Source organism: Abramis brama (assembly GCF_963993115.1).
Source record: "Abramis brama genome assembly, chromosome: 9".
In the NCBI taxonomy this organism is placed as follows: domain Eukaryota; kingdom Metazoa; phylum Chordata; class Actinopteri; order Cypriniformes; family Leuciscidae; genus Abramis; species Abramis brama.
Window position 1 is genome coordinate 43,488,871 of NC_139971.1, and position 6,007 is coordinate 43,494,877.

A 6,007-nucleotide genomic window follows, 5' to 3' on the forward strand; every position below is an offset into this window, starting at 1 on the left:
ACGTCCAGCTCCCCGCGTAGACAGCAGTGTTGTCAGCGCCTGGTGATCAGTGCGCAGCATAAAACGTCTGCCCCAGAGGTATGTGCGCCACTTCTCGACGACCCAAACACACGCTAAAGCCTCTTTCTCCACAGTTGAATAACGCCGTTCGGCTGAGGTTAAGGTTCGTGACGCAAATGCCACTGTGCGTTCACTGTGATCTGGGTACACCTGCGATAATATCGCTCCCAGACCATAATCTGATGCATCAGTGGACAAAATGATTGGCATTTCTGGGTTAAATAGGGCAAGCGCTGAACTGTCCACTAAGCATTTCTTAACATCCATAAAGCTCTGTTGGGCATCATCAGTCCATTCAAATTCAGAATCCTGGCGCAGGCATGCACGCAACGGCTCAACGAGAGTGGCATAATTAGGTATAAACTTATTATACCAGGACAACATACCCAGAAAGGAGCGCGCAAGCTGGTGACATCAGTTGGAGCTGGGGCCTGCATTATTGCTTGCAGATGATCTTCATCAGGTTGGATACCATTTCCATTCACCATGTGTCCAAGGAAGCGCAAGCAGGACTGACGGAAATGACACTTTTTCTCATTCATTCGTAGACCAGCCTCGCTTAGACGTTTGAGGACAGCATCCAAAGCAACGTCATGGTCTTGCTGTGTACGTCCGAAACAGATGATGTCATCCAAGTAATTCTGTACATTGGGAATATCTTTGAGTATTATTGACATCATTTTCTGGAATGCGGCCGGAGCCGATGCGAGGCCATACGGAACACGGCAAAAACGAAACAGCCCGTCGTGCGTTATAAACGCTGTGTTACGACCCTTCATGGTTTTAAAGTCTAGGAAGGTAGAAGGGGAACATTATGTCACCCGTCAACAATATTTACCATAAGAACACTGGAAAGTGAGTGAACCCAAGAAGCAGCAGAGCGTTTGAACACATTTATTATGTGCAACTGGTCAAAGAATATATCTATATATAAACATATATATAGATAGTAAAAAAAAAAAACAATTAAAGTTGTTTACAATCAGAAATAAATCAAACAAACCAGCAAATTATATTATCCCAGACCTGGAAGGAGAAAAGGGAATAACTGGACAGTGCCAACTCAAAGAAAAGAATAAAACAAAAGAATCTTTCTACGTCGTTTAAAACTAACCTAACTAACACGAAAGAAAAATGTAGAAAGGAAAGGTCTTCGACGTCCAAGACGTCGTATACTTCCCTACCCTAACTATCAAACAAAAATACAACGAATGGCACTTGCCCTCTTAACCTAGTGTGTCTAAACAGAAAATAAACCTAAGTGCGATGTACGTCACGTGACATCTCTTACCTGTCCCTCTTCCTTTATCATTCCCAAAGCACAGCGTTACCGCTCTCAAACATAAGATAAAAGAATAGGACGGCAACACAACGAGATCTCACATGACCAAATTCAAACCCATTAACAAAGCTTAATAAATTCTCAAAGATTGAAAACAAGCAAAACCAAATCAAGCTTAACAAAGAAGAAAATACCGAGCACACAAAGTCAAGTTCACAAACAAAAAGGCCGCCGCCATCTAGTGCGTCCATGACTCCTTTTATAGTTCCCGCGGGTTTCCGGTAACCATATAACTGGATCTCACTTGCAGACGTCAGCACGCCAGAACCCTCCTCTCCGATGGTTGACAGCCAATCAGGCGACCGATCAGCACCTCGCCTGCGAGAGTGAAAGTAAAAAAAAACAGACAGCGGCAGAAACAATACAAAAGAAACTAGAAACACCGAAGTCGCACAGCTTGGTGTCACATAATATCGTAACACGCTGTAAGGTCACGGCTATCTGGATGGAGCGGAACCTGGTGGTAAGCGTTTTCCAGATCAATGGTAGAAAAAACAGTTGCACCTGACAAGGCAGCTAAAGTCTCCTCCATTTGTGGCAGAGGGTAAGCATCCACTATAATAGCCTTATTAGGCTCCCGCAAATCAACACACATTCTAATTCCTCCTGTCTTTTTTTGTACTACAACAATTGGTGAGATCCACGATGAAGCATCAATTCTCTCTATTACACCGGCGCTGAGAAGGCGGTTCAGTTCATCAGACACAGCAGCACGTACTGATAAAGGAAGACGTCGCAGTTTTTGTCGCACAGGTACAGCGGAGTGTAAGACTTTCACTTTATGCATGAACCCTTTCACACAACCTGTCGCAGGTGCAGAAGAGGAAAGCTGCATCACTGGTGTCAGAGGAAGAGAAGCAGGTAAGTCGGCGGCCCGTGCAGAAGTGATTGTATTCCCTTCTATGCAAAGGTGTAGAGCAGATATCAAGTCCATCCCCATTAGAGCAGTTCCTGATTCCACAATAAAAAAGGTAGCAGAGCTTTCTACATTGTCTTTAATAACAGTAGCTGGCAGACAGCCGAGCACAGTAATAGGCGAGCGCGAGTATGTAACTAGTTGCGCTGTCGATGGCTGCAAATGTGTACCTTTGAAGTGTTTTTCATACACAGATCGAGGCAGAACTGATACTGAAGCGCCAGTATCCACGATCAGTTCCACGTTTGCAAAGGACTTAGGCGTCTGGATGCCCACAGCACACTGGATTTTATTCTGCATGCTGGATCCTTGAATTAACAGTAACGTGTACTCTGGTAACTCAACTTCTCTAACTGTGTGCGTAGGAGCCGAACGACACACGCGTGCAAAGTGTCCCTCTTTGTAACAGTTTTTGCATATTGCTCTTGTAGCCGGGCACTCTCTTGCATTAGCCAAGTGTCCACTAGAACCACAACGAAAACATGCGCGTGTATGCGCAGAAGGTGCAGAAGATTTTGAAAAGGTATTTGCGGTGAACGTGGTTCTTTGTTGTTTGCGCTGAACGGCATTTTGTTGAACTTGGACAGCTTGCACAGGAAAACTCCGTTCCCCGATGACCTTTGCTTGTTCCGGTGCAGACTCGACTTGGGTCGCAGTTGTAATAGCTTCTGCCAATGTAAGGTCAGGTCTTAAGAGCAGTCTCTCGCGAATTCGAGGATCCGACACATGCTCAATGAGTTGATCTCGAATCATGTCATTTGTATTAGGAAAATCACAAGTTGCAGCTAACTGTCTCAGTGCAGCAATATAATTCACTATAGACTCGTGAGCACCTTGCACTCGTTTCCGGAAATTATGACGTTCTACCACAACATTTATGGCAGGGGTGAAATGTGTACTCAACGCAGTGATAGCAGACTCCAGTGTATCTCCAGTCTCTGGTAAGGTATAAAAAAATCCTTTGTCCTTCGGTTCCTAAGCAATGAAGCAGCAAGGCTCTTTTCCTTGCCTCTGGCCAAGCATCACCTGTAGCTCCCACGACGAGAAGATAGTTGCGGAACATCCTGGTCCACGTTGTGAATGGAATGCTGGGCTCACCCGGACAAGGCAGAAATAACTCTGGAAATGAAGCGTTCAGTGCAGCCATCGTCACGCAATATAGATGCAGACCACCTCGTCACCAATTTGTTATATTGTTACTTAATTTTATAAAACAATAAATGATGCGATGGCACAAGAAATTCTTAGATGCTCACTCTTTTAATCCAGATCGAACTCACATGTACATCTCACATTCTCTCTTGTATCTACACTGATCAATCGCCCTTCTCTATCTCCCTCTAGTGTTCAGTTCTTGTAATGACAGTTTATGTAGACACAACAACGAGCGGTTTGTGTGAGAAAATGAACAGTATTTATATCATTTTTATCTTTTGCACAGAGCCACATCCAAGTGATCTGAGTGATCTGAGGGCGTGCGCGCATCCTGCTGTGTGACGTGTGCGCAGACTGGTGCATACCGTAAGCCAGACAACTGTGATTAAATCTGTCACACTAGTTTATATGTATCTGCATATGTGTGTTTATTGAAAATCAATTTCTGGATAAAGCCTGTATTTGTATATAGTTTCTATATATCACTTTCTATATAAACCTTAAATTCTTGCCTACAAAAAAATCTTAATATATATCATTGTTCTCTTCTTGTTTTCTGTTCCTGAGATCATTTTTAAAATAAAACCTAAACTGCTGCGTTTTGATCCTTTGCTCATCATTTATTTCAACCTGAAATTTTAATGAACTTTTATTGATGGTTAAATGTCAGAATAAAAAGTTAGAATTTAATCATCTTTAACAAAAGCGTATGTGCAGGGCCGTTTGAAGGAATTTGGGGGGCCCAAGCAAAATGGACATGGAGGTTTCCTCATTGACACTTTCATCAAAACCTATTACAAATAGCAATGTCATGTCATTAAATACGATAAACAGTGATTCTGGAACAGATCTGCGTCTTCCTTATCCCGTTAAAAAAACATATTACAGTATGTATATTCCGTCCGTTCGGAAAAAAAGTTGCACTAACTGTTCGTTACAAGCAGCATTTGCCGTCAGGCAGGTAGCTAATACACATATTTTTGCTAGACTACCTGTTGCAAAATTACACCATTTGTACAAGACAAGTAGAGCTATTTTATCCAGTGTAATTTACCACTATCTTGTTTTTTCTTATCCCCCTCTTCCTTTCTCTTCTTTCTTTTCTGGCTTCCTGAAGCATAATTCCGCTTCATGAAGACTGCCGAGGAGGTTTTGAAATTTTGCCGGCAGCAGAGATCGCGTGGTTGGCTGGCTGCTGTCAGCGACTACTGAGGGGGATCCCGATAACAGTGTCATTGCACTTTACTGCATTGACTATCAAAGGGGCGCTCGCACAGTTTGTCGTTGCATTTTATTCTTAACCAGTCGTTGTCTTGGGGCCCCAAGCAATTGCTTGGTTTGCTTGCCTTGTCGCGACGCAGGGGCGGAGTGGCAATCGGGAGAGTCGGGACTTTTCCCGGTGGGCCGGTAGTGTTTTGAGGCCGCGGAGGGCCGGTCTGATAATAGTTATACATTGCAAGTTATTTTAGCAACACCGTCTGGCGGCCTGATGTGCGGCCGCTTCTCGCTGGTCAAACTGTGCAGCCTCTCTGCTCAACACAGTATATAAAAGTGCTCAACCCGTTCGGCAGGTCCAACCATGTCTAGCATTTTCAAAAACATAGGGGGATCAGTGAGCGGCCCCTCCCAAAATCGGGTCGGCCTTTGATGTAAAAAGCCGCCGAACACCTCTTTTTCCTCGTCACGTCTTGGAAGTCTAACGTCCGTGAGAGTGAGTTAAATGATGGAAAGGCAAAAAAGAAAACTGAAAGGTGGCGCTGAGCATGGGCGGCTCTAGGGAGGGGCTAGCAGTTGCTTCAGCACCCCCAAGAAAGACCAAAGCACCCCCAAAAATAATTTCTGGAAGCAATTAGGCTATATTCAGGCTGTAGGATATTCTATGGAAGCCCTGAACCGCATTTTGAAGCAAAAAGAAAAAAACGTATCTTGTTATTTCGAGATATTAAGACGTTATTTCAACATAATATCTCGTTATTTCGACATAATAAGTCGTTATTTCGACATAATAAGGGGGCATTCTAATCTGCATTAAGCTAGCCTACATTAAGCGTTCTTAGGCCTAATGGTTTTCTATGGGAGGAAATTGATTAACGTGTAATTAAACGTTGCGTTCATATTCTGGGCTCATCTGATTTTTAGTACATAGCATTTTTATGATTTTAGTATCATAATGATTCATAAATGCACGCACAATTATCCGTGAACTTGATTTGAACAAACGCCTTTCAACTTGTGCAAAATTCAGAATTAAATGAATGTGCAGCAATTTGCACAAATAGAGAGTCTCTAGGCCTACTGTTGTAGCCATTAAATAAGCGCATTTAGTTTCATATTTGTTAAAATATTATAATGTCATTTCTTTTCCATTTATGTTTATTTATGAAAAGTGAACAGCACAAGTAAGATATGATGCGCTATATATCGATAGACTTGGAGTGGGTGGGTCAGACAGACATGATTTTGACCATTTCATTCAGTTTTGTTTTGTAGAAAACCTTTCATTAAAGTGAATTTCGTTTTGTATAAATTGTATC